At 40.2% G+C, this 13,768-nt stretch overlaps 1 long non-coding RNA gene across 1 annotated transcript in view; it reads left to right on the forward strand.

Moving 5' to 3' along the window:
* The first annotated feature begins 10,072 nt into the window (after positions 1-10,072).
* LOC148132552 (uncharacterized) overlaps positions 10,073-13,768 on the forward strand; it is a 28,396-nt gene continuing 24,700 nt past the window's right edge. The window contains exon 1 of the long non-coding RNA XR_015748201.1: positions 10,073-10,379. This is a non-coding gene — a long non-coding RNA (uncharacterized LOC148132552). The remainder of the gene's footprint in view (positions 10,380-13,768) is intronic.

Here is a 13,768-nt window from a genome sequence, read left to right on the forward strand (position 1 = left end):
TGTATGTTGGGGCATATTTGTCCCTTGGCCACTAGATGGGATTAGAGAGCAACAACAGAATATAAAGTTACATGCTGGGGCATGACAAAAATAATTATTATAGTCATTCTATCACTTAATGTTATTATGCTTTAGCTGTAATCATACTTAGAAACAATTTATGGAATTCAGCAAAACTGAACTTAATTAAATGTAACCAAATATTGACTGAATTCCCGCATGGTGCTAAACTATAGTATATCATATTTAACAGCAATTGATAAACATGTTCATTGAGAAGACTTTTCCTCTGTAAAAATAATATTAGCAGAAGGAGGAAACCAAATGAAACCATTCATTATGAATTCTACTGATTATATCAGGTACAGATTATTTTTCAGGTGTGTCCTTCTGTGTGTCCTATGCCTAATTTCAGTCAAGGGGTTTTCCAAAAACAAAATGTATACGCCTAACACTGGGACCACAGAAGTGGTCAAATTATTATATTGCAATTGCACATAACTCTGCTACCTTCCTCCTCCAGTGATAAGGTAGACGTGGATAGAGCTCACTTATTCAGAGTTTAAGATATCCTTTCAAGATTGCCTTTGGCCTGAAGGTGTGGTCTGATCATTGACCTAGCAGCCTGCTGCCATGATTAGATAACAGAGTCCAAATGTATACAATTGCCAGCATTCCAGTAGTAGACAATCTGTAAGCAAAAATGATTTACCATCACAAGCATTGATCCAGGGGGGAAGAAAAAGTAATTTAACAATGTATTTTATTTTATTATTTTTTATTTTATTTTATTTCCATGAAGAGGAAAGGAATGTTTATTCACAAATAAACCTGGGGGGAGGGTCAGGTTAACTGGCTGTTAAGGAAACATGGAGTGTCGGGACTCTGTTGAATATTTTTTTGCTAAGGCTGCGGTTTCTGGAACTCACAGAATTCAGTATGTGAGCCATATCAAAAATACCCTACAGAAGCTACATCATAGTTTTTTAAAAAAAAAAAAACCAACAACATAGTAAACCCTATGTTTGTTCTTGACTTAGTGAAAATAGATAGATGGCATGTTCCGAGTCTCCAGCACCAAGAAAACCACACGCGAGATAGTTTGTTTGGAAGCGCTGTCAACTCCCGAAACGGCAAGCCACTGGCGAGCTGTCTCAGGGTTGCCAGTAGAACACAAAAATAATAGAATAACAGAGTTGCAATTTAATATCAAAAGTGGGGAAAACCTATGATGGCCATTTAACATTGGAGCATTACAGGATATAGTTCTGTATCAGAGATTGTAGTAGAAAAATATGTAATTTAAGGAATACTGGTTATAGGGACTATTTATTTATCTACCCAGGAATTAATTTGTTGGGAACTTTAGACAAGACTACTCACATATTTACTGTTCCAATCAATACAAGACAAATAAACAATATTTGTCTTGTATTGTGATGCATAAATATAATTTTATTTATGAGGAGTCTTTAGTGCTCCCAGAGCTTGTTGTTTTCTTCAGATGTTTCATTACCCAAATTAGATAACATCATGAGTGCTAGTAAGTGGGGTTTGCTCTCAATTTATATTTTGTTAGTGTTGGTGGGAGTGATCTTGGTGGGGTATTTTAAGTTGGGCTGTTTACTACTGGCTGTTCTTTGGTTGGGGATTGCTCACTTCTAGATTGTTGGTCTGATGTTTATCTTGCTGTTAATTTATGTTCATCTGGGTATTGATTGCTGGTGGGGAGGTGTTTTGGTTTGTTGATTGCCTCTTTTACACAGTATGTTGTAGATATTGTTTATGCCTTTGTGTCTATTTGATTTGGCCAATTTGTCAAGCGTGCCAGGCTTCTAGGAATTTTGCAGCATTTTTAGACCTCACTTGGTCTAGGATGGTCATTGTTTCTCAGTTGAAATTATGGTTAAGTTTGTCCAACTGTTGTGAATTAAAGAGTATTCATCATGTCTTCTGACTGATGGTTGGTGTTCATGGATGCATTCTGCCAGTCATCTGCCTGTTTGTCCTATGTAGTAGCTATTGCAGCACTTGCATTACAGACTGTAGATGACTCCTGTTTTTTCTTCTGAGTGCTGGGTCCTTTGGCATATTTAGAGTGTTTTGGAGGGCTTCAATTGTCATTTGTGCTGCACTGATGCCATGTGGTTGTAATAATCTGAATGGATCCACATGCTGGCACACAGAGAAGGGGATAATCTTGTAGGAATTTGTTTAAAATACAGTGTTTCTAATACCACACATCTATTGCTCATTAGTAACTAAGTTCCATTCCAACAACATGCTTGTTAAATGACATAACAGCTAAATGACAAACACACAGAGAATGAGAGAGATATTGCAAAGAGCAGTGGTTGCTACTATCTTGTTCAGACAGAGTTGTCTCATGCATCTATGGTAGCCTTATTCTTGCTCTGGCATTTGTTGTTTTCAGGCACCTGAAATAAGGTTGTAAATGCATGCATTGGTTGGAAAATATTTTTTATGACTGCTTATTGCTGTCATATTTGCAAATGGTCACTCACTGAGGTAGTCATTAAATGTGGAGTGGGTAATACATCTGTAGATTGTATATATTAAAATACATGTTTTACCATTTAAAATAAACCATTTAAAAGAATAAAAATATATAAAACACAAAAGCCAGACCACTGTATGATGTTTCAGTAGTATGACAATTAACATAGACCAAGGCATCCAGAAAACATCCTCGGAAGGATGGAAAGCTAAGTCAACCTTGAGCCTGGTGGGATTTGATCTGAAAAATTGCAGTAGAAGTAACTTGCACTGCGCCACCAAGGCTATCATCATAAAGTATATTATTGATTAATATACAATGCATTTTTGATTGATGCATTTTTAGTTCCTCCTGTGACAGAGAAGACCCTCATAGAAATATAAACAGTGCCCTGTTTCATCAGACTCTTGGCCGATCTAGCCAAGAGTGGCCAACCAACTACACAAGGAAACTCACTAGTTTTCCACCAGATAGTCTTTGAATCTTCCTGAATGGTGTCTAATAATTACAGGGTGTAGTATGATTAGGTGATCTTTGTTGATTATTACAATGATCATCGGGCAGATCTACGTGGAACATTTCCTCAGGTATCCTGCCTCAAGCTATTTAAAGCCTTCTAGAATATTAAATATGTCATAGTAGCAAATGGATAGCCAATGCAGCTCTTTCAGTGTTGATGGCATATTGTCATGTCTGGCTTAGTCATTGTATCAATGCAGATTTCATATCGTACAGGAAAGCCTCACATAGACTACATTAATCAAGATGTGAGGTTACCAATGCATGAATCATTGTGATGAGCTTATTCCTGTTTTAATCAGTTAAAATATTACACAATGGGATAATATTAATTTAAAAATAATGTAAGTCCATTTAATAAGTAACCTTGGCTGTCCTAATAGCTTTACCTTGAATCAATTCCTTTGTGAGAAAATCATTTTTAAAACTTGTGCAGGACTAACATTTAATTTACTGTAGCATGCTTGGTAATTTACTCAAGCATTTGCTGTTTGGTCCAACTGATCTAGATGCCATGGCTATTGCTGTCCTACAGGAGTTGGGTTTTTTGAAGGAGTTAATTATAGGCTTTACAGTAATATAGTACTTTACAGGATCTTAAAGATGAGGAAATTAACAGTATTTTTTTATACAAAGAAATAATTTAGAGACGCCCAATTTCTAATGAATTGAGGCAATTTAAAGTTAAAAAAAATACAAAAAACAAAAAAGAAATGGTCAGATGACAAACATATAAACAAACAAAAAACCTGTTTAACAGGGGCTTAGTTTTCACCCTACACAAAGACTGGGAAACTAGAGCTGCCTGAATGTTATCAGGGTAAACAATCAAGATCTGATATTATTCTAGAGGCAGACACTGCAACTGTTATGGCACATTTCCTTGGCCTACTAGATGACACCACCTGAAGCATAACCACTCTCATCAGGCTGACAGAAGCAACTGGAGACACACAGTTCCTCAAATAACCAGGTCTATACCAGGAAGTCCCTTTATCAATTATAATTAGCACTTTGAATTGCATCTGAAAGCTAAATGGCAGCAAGTACAGCTTGTGTAACAATGGGGTCACATAGGCATGAGGCATACCCATCACTGCTTACGTCACTGCATTCTCAACAGTAGTTCTTCAAGGGTCTTCAGGGTCTAGTCCAGGGGTGGCCAAACTTTTTGGCTCGGGGGCCTCATTGACTTTTAAAATTTGACAGACGGGCCGCCACCTGGTGTCGAAATGCCTGTCATTACAAGTCAAAATCAAATGAATGCAATCATTCAATCATTCACATCAAACCTTAATTCTGTACCAATCTTCGGCGGGCCGGATTAAAAAGACCAACGGGCCGGATGTGGCCCGCGGGCCGTAGTTTGCCCACCCCTGGTCTAGTCCCTTTAGATCAGCTTTGCCGGCTGAGGAATTCTGGGAGTTGAAGTCCACAAGTCTTAAAGTTGCCAAAGTAGGAGATATCTGCTTTAGATTGCCTTACAGTAATCTATGAGATGTCAAAGATGTGAGTCTGAAGAGCCTCTTGGTCAAGGAAAGGGCACAATAAATGTACCAGTGCAATCCTTCCGTAGCTGCCATTTGCTCTTCATGCAGAAGCTGTGAGTCCATGATTATGTAGAAAGGTAACACCCACTCCTCTCTTAGAAGAATGAAATATTTTAGGAAATATTAAAAAGGCAGAATATTATATTTCCCTGGATGAGAAATGGAGAAACATGGGGGTTTTTTTTGAGGCAGGAAGTAAACTCACTCTTAAAGCCCCTACCTTCCTCAATAGCCCACAGTAGACGTCAGTACTTAAGAGATAAAGAGATGGCTAGCTCTATTCATAAGCAAATACCTTCACCCAACAAAAGTAGGATTAGCCCTCAGCCATAATAGGAATTGCCCAACACCCTTTCAGAACACAAGCTCTTTCATTGCATCATCTCAGTTGCACCTCACCCTCCAGGCTTCAACCAAACTTAATTCAGGCAAAGTTAGCTATGACCCATACAACAGCCAATAGAATACATGCTATTGTACAGGAACAGGAAGCTCAAGAGTAAGGCTCAAGAGAAGGTATAACTAACCTTCATTTTCAACTCCATGTGGTCAGCTACTCAGAATCACATGTGGTTGGTGGTTCTGCTTCACCATTAAACAATCCAATCAGCCCCCATGTTTCCAGTGTCTTTCTCCCCCTTGGAACTGAATCAGATGGATATTTCTTCCAACAATTACCTCCAGATTCTATACCAGTTCCAAATGGAGAAATACAATCACATCCAAGATCAATGACAGAAAATATCTACACATTTATCATGACCAATGGTATTGCAACCTGCTGAGAGATCAAAGAGTACTCTGTTGGATGCACTATTCCTGTCCAACTCTACAACAGGTTGACAGGTGCAACCAATGGTATTGAAACCTGGTTTGGAATTTTACTGAAACAAGCACTTCAACTGTATCTACCCAATTGGAATCCAACACCAAACAGATTTGAGCAACTTAATATGTCAGATAAGAAGAATAACAGCCCAATTGGTGTTCCAGTGGTTTGTTTCTCTTCACTGGAAATGAGATCTTAAACAGGACTACTAGATACATAACAAGTCCTCTTTAAGACATAATACCTGGGTTGAATATCCTGTCCTATTTTAAATAATGTCAAGTGAATTTCTTAATTATTTCAGATGGCTATAAATACAAGGATGTTGCATGTATATTTCAGAGAAAATACATTTCGGAGAATGTATAATGAGGGTTTTTTTGTTTTTGTTTTGTAATTGTCTTGTTGCAGTTTAGGAGTTAGATCATAAACTATTATGATTTGGACTTAGTCTAATATTGTTGTTTTTAGAGCTGAAATCAGCAGGCTAAGATTGTTTATAAGATTCTGGATTTATCACTCCATTAGAGATGCAAATATTTGGAAGATCTCTTTTTCAATTATATAACTATACCAAGAATTGCAGACTTTCAGCATGGGAGCTGGCTGAAATAATTATTATATTTTTTTTTTGATGGTGCTGAGGAAAAATATCTTTTTGTTAGGAACGCTCTGTTTGCAATACAAATTTATGTTTTCTTACCATAATTGATTTTGATATTTCATTAAGTTGTTAATTTGACTAAAAGCATGTATATTTTTTTCTTGTCTAAATTAGACTTGTAGGATTTTAAAAAATCAACAACAGTGAGAGCAACTCATCCAGCACAGTTTCCTGGATTAGGAACCAATTGCTCATAGGTGACCACTCATACAAGAATTCAAACTTAGTTTATTGGCATTTTTCCAGTTCACCATTAAATCCTGACACCATCCAAAGATCTGCATGGATACTCTCCTGATTTAGATATAATGTGAAAAGTAAAGCTGTATGTCTACTCTAGAGCAGGGGTCCCCAACCGCCGGTCCGCGGACCGGACCGGCCGCGGAACAAGCCTTACCGGGCCGCTGGTTGCTGGGCGCCGCCATCTTTTTGGTAAAAAAGCAATTTTCGTCAAAAAGATGGCGGCGCCAGCGCTTGGTGAGCTTTTTCGGGTAGAAAGCCATTTCACCCGAAAAAGCTCACCAGAAGCGCGCCGCATTTTTGACGAAAAATCACTTCCGTGACGTCACCGGAAGTGATTTTTCGTCAAAAAGATGGCGGCGCCCAGCTGACGCCGGAACCGGGCCGCGGCGCCCAGCTGACGCGGAACCGGGCGCGGCGTCGAAGGTTGGGGATCCCTGCTCTAGAGCAGTGGTTCCCAAACTTTTTCAGTCCACCGCCCCCTTGGTGCTACAAACTCATCCTTGGTGCCCCCCACCCAGGGGTGGGATTCAAATTTCCATGGGCGTGGCCTAATTTGAAGGTGTGGCTTGCTGGTCATGTCACTGAGTGGGCATGGCTTGCTGGTCATGTGACTGGGTGGGCGTAGCTTGCTGGTCACGTGACTAGCTGGCATGGCTTGCTGACTGGGCATGCCTTGCTGGTCACATGACAAGGTAGGTGTGATTTGGTGGTCATGTGACTGGGTGGGCATGGCCAGGTGACTGGCAAACCAAATACAAGTGGTCCTCACTTAATGGCTGGTTGTTTAGCAAGTGTTCTAATTTATGACTGGCCTCCCAAGAGATACTTGACCCGTTTTTGGAGTTTTGACAGCTATGCACACACATACACACACACTCCCTTCTAACCCTGCTGGAGCAGGTCATTGCACTAGAATCGGCAAAGCATCTCTGATTAGATTCTAGTAGTGAATAGAATCTAATCAGAGATGCTTTGCCGATTCTTGTTGATTTGTTTTATTTGTATCTCTTTTTTTTATGTTGCTGAATTGCATTGACATGTGTGTCCCTTCTTGTGCACAATCCAGAAGCTTTTGTGATTCTTTGCAGCAAAAATTACCGACCTCTGGCTTTGCTTTACTTTTCAAACATGACGACACTGCCACGTTCTAGGTGCCGGCCCCACAGGTCCACCCCATTGAGCCCACTGCACTGGATGGATCTGCCCAAGCAAGTCAAGTCAATGGGGTGAGCCTGAGAGAGGGAAAGAGAGAAAGAAAAGAGAGAGAGAAAGAGAAGGAAGAAAAGAAAGAGAAAAGGGAAAGAAAGAAAAAGGGACAAAGAAAGAGAGGGGGGAGTGGAAGGAAGGGACAGAAAGAAAAAGAAATAAAGAAGGAGGGAGGGAGGGAGGGAGGGAGGAGAAAGATAATGAGATATCTATTCTAGTCCAATCACCTGCTCCAGCAGGGTTAGAAGTGTGTGTGTGTGTGTGTGTCTGTGTGTGTTCTCCTTGTAATTTACCAGTACATTTTGGTTTTGCTTTCAACAGAATTGGCACTGTAATACATTGGGGAAAAGTAATTTTTAGAATGGAGATCTGGTCCAATGGATCCTGTTTAAAGCCTCAACAAAATGTGAGAGCTTCCTGATAGTCTTGACCATGTTTTGTCCACAAAACCTTTAATTATAGAAGCCAAAGATGTTTCAACGTGCTGGCAAAGATGTTTCAATGTGGAAAAGGGCCTCAGTCTAAACTAGGCCTCATTTCAATCTGATGCATTAGGTCTCTCTCTCTCTCTCTCTCTCTCTCTCCCTCCCTCCCTCCCAGACTGGCTTTGCTCTACTTTCCCAATGTGCCTGTGGGGCTGGCACTTCGAACATGGATAGATGGATGGATAGAGAGACAGACAGACAGAGAGAGACAGGTAGGTAGGTAGGTAGGTAGATTGGTAGATAGATAAGTAGATAGGCAGGCAGGCAGACCTTTTGGATGAATGTATGGATAGGTAGGTAAGTAGGTAGATCTATATCGGTTGATATAGAGTAGGTAGGTAGGTAGGTAGGTAGGTAGGCAGGAAGGCAGGCAGACAGACATTTTGGATGGATGTATGGATGGATAAATAAATGGATGGATAGATAGATAGATAGATAGATAGATAGATAGATAGATAGATAGATAGATAGATAGATAGATAGATAGATAGATAGATAGATAGATCTATATTGGTAGGTAGGTAGGTAGGCAGGTAGGCAGGTAGGCAGGTAGGTAGGTAGGTAGGTAGGTAGGTAGGTAGAGACAGAAAGGCAGGCAGACAGGCAGGCAGACCTTATGTATGTATGTATGTATGTATGTATGTATGGACGGACAGACAGACAGAAAGAAAGAATGCGACAGCAGTGGCACTTTGAGGAAGTAGAGCAGGGGTCTCAAACACAATTTACCTGGGGGCCGCTGGAGGCAGAGTCTGGGTGAGGCTGGGCCGCATAAGGGATTCCACAAAAAATGTTGTTAAAAAAATATCCTCAAATGTCATGAACAGTTAATGATTTCTCCAATACATGAACTGTCCTGAACACATGAATGGAACATTGAATGAAGATTGAATGAAGATCATGAACAGTTCCTCAGAACATGGCTTCTCCAGCTTACTAATATTATACTTTCATATCACGGTGGGGGCCACAGGATATCGTCCTGCGGGCCGCAATTGGCCCGCGGGCCGCGAGAATGAGACCTCTGAAGTAGAGCAAAGCCAGAGTGGGAACTGAAGTCTACACAAGTTGCCAAGGTTGAGAAACACGGGCTGAATATATCAACCCAGCCATTCTGGTTTAGAGTTTAGCATGCTGTTTGATTCCGGCTTAGTCAATGAATAAACCATGGCTAAGATCTTCCTGCTCCTTAATGCAGCTGCCCCTCTGCCCCTTCTCCAGCCCCCTGCAGCTGCCCCTCTGCCCCTCCTCCAGCCCCCTGCAGCTGCCCCTCTGCCCCTTCTCCAGCAATGCAGCCGACCTCACTCTCTTTGCTTCAACCCAAGGTCCACTTCCATCGGGCCAAGCAAGGGGAGGTACTCTGCACACATTCAGAGACTCCCAACTTCAGTGAAACATTCTGCCCATCTTTATGCTCCGCCTGGGAGGAGGAAGGTATGCGGAAGCAGTCCAGACCAGTGGAGGTGGAGGGAACAATTGCTTGGAAACTAAGCAAGCAAGCAAGCAAGTGCAGGGCTCAGTCGGAAGAACCGGGCTGCAGAGGAAGGCTAGGTTCTAGGTCCGGAATGGCCACGTAGAGCTGAACCGAACCGAGCCACGCGCCTTGGAGAGCCACAGCTGCACCCACCCACTTCCTGCACACAAGCTCGGCTGGCAGGAGAGGCGGAGGCTGGGCAGGCGCTGCGCGCTCCCTTGTTCTCCTCCGGGGAAGGGGGCCCTAATGCCCGACCACCCACCCCTTCCATTGTGCGCCTTGGGAGGGTTTTGCTTTCGGGCCTTCTGGCTTGCCTCCACCGCTTCCACCGGAGAGGGCAGCCTGCAAGCTAAGGCGCCCTCTTTCCACCACCTCCCACCTCTCCCCCCCAGGGTTGGCAAGGCTCACCGCGCGCGGGTTCCACATTCGAGGCACCAGCTACGGAGTGATGAAACAGTCAATGGGCTGCGTGGCAAGCAGTCAGTGAGCCTGTGGGGCCGGCACCTGGAACGCCCTCCTGCCACCTCTTAGCGCCCCTCTGCTGGCCCCCTTGCCTCTTACTGCCCCCCCTAAGGCATCCCACTGCCCACTTTGGGAACCACTGCTCTAGAGCATATAAATATATTTATATAAATATAAATTACTTGTACTTCAAATTTTCTGAAATGATTTCCTGTTGCTTTGTATAGATATTGAATAGCACTGGATATGAGATAATCTTTCTCTCAGTGCTGTTTGTTGTGATCAGCCATGCAATAAAGTTTCCCTTACTCACAATTCATTACCTAAGAAGATACCATGGCCAATTAAAAGTTTCTGAGAGACAAACAATAATAGGAGTGCATCTTTTCTGGTAGTGTTGGAAAATATTTCCTCGAAGAGTAACCACAGGTAAACCAGCCACATCTTTAATCTGTTGTGTGAATCCATGATCATTTGTATACTATGGTTTGTATACTATACTTTTTGCTTCTGGCTTAGCCCAGTATTTAAAACTTCACTGCTTCAATGTACTAGCAAATGCTTCCTTTTATTTTCTCATGTTGTTCAAACAGCAGTGAGTCTCAAAGGATATTAACTAATAAGAAAGAAACTTTTAATGAAACTATTTAAAGAAGGATTTTTAAAAGGCATCTACAGCAGGATATTTAAAAGTATTTATTTAAGGTATCTCCTAAACTCAAGCTGTTTTCAATGTAATTTCAGGCTCCATTAATTGGGTAAATAGAGATGCAAGCTTTGTAATAGTCTCAGCAGAGTTACTCACCAAAATGTGTTTTGTTAGGAAATTTATTTATTTTTCCATTTATGTTGTCAAGCATATATGAGAAAACAAGTATAAGTATGAACATAACATAAACATATAAGTATAAACAGGTACAAGTATATACATAATAAATGAGTATGAATAAATGGATAATTGGGAACAGTAGGAGAGGAACGGTAGGCACGCTGGTGCACTTATGCATGTCCCCTTATGGACCTCTTAGGAATGGAGTAAGATCCACGGTAGACAATTTAAGATTAAGGTTTTGGGGTTTTGAGTATGTAACAACAGAGTCTGGTAGTGAGTTCCAGACATTGACTACTCTGTTGCTGAAGTCATATTTTCTGCAATTGAGTTTGGAGCGGTTTACTCTGAGTTTGTAACTGTTTGCCCATGTATTATTGCGGTTGAAGCTGAGGTAGTTGTGTTGTCCAGCCAGTTATAATTAATGGGAATTGGTATAGTTAGGAATTGGGAGCTGTCCCCTTAAGAGAATGCATCATGGTAAATGTAGTTAAGGTATCATGGGAAATGTAGTTCATGTCATGTGGCCACATCTGTAATCCTGATTGGTCACTGAATTGACCCTTGGTGGGTTGGGGAAGGTTTCTTCACACTTGCTCGGACCCCAGCCTCATGCTGGCGTCTCTCCTTTGGCTCTACTACTATGGGATGAAATAGGGGAAAGATTACTATCATTTTACACTATGATTTCAACTATGCAAAGAATTGGACATTAGATGCATCTCGACATAAGTAGTCATTGACAGAATGTTGTAGCAGACAATTTTGTGCACTAATCTTAGATCAGACCATAGGCAGCGTAGTTCTAGATTGTCCAGGTCCAAACTTTCAATCCTGGTAGCATAAGGTATTTATTAATTTAGCTAGGAAAATCAGCTAATTGCTCGGAATGCCTGGATGCACCTTTGGAACAGACTCTGTTTTCCTTCATCCTCTCACCTAAAGATAATCCAGGTTTCTGTTGCAAAAAAAAAAAAGAAAGAAAGAACAATGTGTACACAGATTACATTGCTGGCTAACTCCCTGGAGATGTGATACGTACAAATGTACTTTGGCTGTCTGTTCATTATGACTACCTTTGAGTTCTATGTTTCAAATAAAAGCAAACATTTTCAAAAGCTCATGTACTTTTAACCGCTTGATTCTAAAGGGAACCAACCTCAGTAATCCCTAGAACTTCTCCAGTAATTAATTAATTTAATTACTGTCATGAATCTTACATTCATATTTGGGGATTGCAATTTTCAGAATCTTCAACCACCACAGGAAGGCTGGTCATATATACAATTCATCAGATACACACCCTTTTTGCAAGATTAGCTTTTCCCAACCTGCCATTCCCCTGCATAGCTGGGCAATACAATATATATAGACTTCCAATAAACTGGCAGTCTTAACCCATCTAGAGTTGAGGAAAATATGCAGGTTCACTGGAGGTCTAGTATTAATATAAGAAAAGCACCCTCATTTCATTATCTCAGCCTTTCTCTACTGCAGTGGTCCCCAGCCTCTCTGGCTCCACAGATCAGAAAAGAGCAGTTGTGGTGGTGATGGTAGCAGGAGGAGAGGATGATTTGGTGTGTGCAATCTAGCACAAACAAATCTTTGCGTGATCATCTGCCACTTGTGTGGCCTAGTTCCCAACAGACCATGGACCAGTATCAGCCCATGGTCCACAGGTTGGAAATCCCTGCTCTATTGACACTCTCTAGACATAATAGTATTATATTCCTCCTCATCATTTCCAGTCACTTCAATTTTCCCTCTCAGTGGAAAATCTTAAGTTTTATTCCAATGTATTTGGAAGCCTGAAATAGCAAAACCTTTCTCTTTACTCTATACAAGTTATTGACATGGCTCTGTAGAGCTCTTATTCCTTAAATTAAATCTCTCTCTCTCTCACACACACACACACACACACACCATAGCTTTCTTCCTGAAGAAGCTATTTCAACTCCCTGCTGGCTTTAGAATTTAGAACTTCCCATATTCAAAGACATGTAGATCTGCCTTGGTTCAAAAGTGATATTCTTCTTATATTTAATAAGGACCATGTCTTATTTAAAGAAAAGAGAATACAGATGCTCTTTTAAAATGCTACAGAAACCATAAGGCATCAACCACACTTCTATTTGGAATAAGAATAATTCTATCTCTTGTGATGCTGAAGTATCTTTACAGGCGGGATGGGTGGCAAGCAATTCTGATAAATAATAATAAATTATTATTATTTATTTGTGCTGTAATAAATAATAACTATGTATTTATACTGCTAATAAATAATAAGTTTAAAAAAATATTGCCACAACAAAATATCAAAATTCTTATATATCAGTCCCAAGAGTTTAAAACCTGGCTAACAAAACTCTGAAGTAACCAAATATAGAATTTGCTGTTTGAATTCAGCATTAAAAAAAGGAGACCACATGTATGACAAGATCACAAATAAGCTGAGCAATTGATTCCAAAATTTCCAAAAAAATCTTTGAGACACCTGCCCACCAAGCTGCCAGCTAATGCAATAGCCTACAATTATACATCCAGTGAAAACTATAAATTAACTTTCTCATAACCAAGGATAGTCAGGAATAACTATTTCCTGTGATTTATATAATCTTTTATCAATTTGGCATCCTATAACTGGGTTGAGGGTGCAATTCATAGAATTTTTAGAAGCTAGGCATTCTGGGAGTTGCTGTCCAGCCCACATATTGAATTCAAGGTTAAAGCAGGTCACGTTAAAGTACGAAGAATGTTAAATCGTTACTGATTTCAGACTGAAAAAAATGAGGTAAAAACAATAGGAAGGTTCTAGGTTTGAGTCTATTTTGAAAGCCAAATATTAATTAGACTTTTGTTTTTATTATTTTAGTTTATATTTTATTATTTTTATTGTTTTATTTTATTTTTTATTATTTTGTTTTATTTTTTATTATTTTGTTTTATTTTATTTTTTATTATTTTGTTTTATTTTATTTTTATTGTTTTA

Source organism: Notechis scutatus, chromosome 2 (assembly GCF_049901735.1).
Source record: "Notechis scutatus isolate UNSWTSFEM ecotype Mainland chromosome 2, rNotScu1.2, whole genome shotgun sequence".
In the NCBI taxonomy this organism is placed as follows: Eukaryota; Metazoa; Chordata; class Lepidosauria; order Squamata; family Elapidae; genus Notechis; species Notechis scutatus.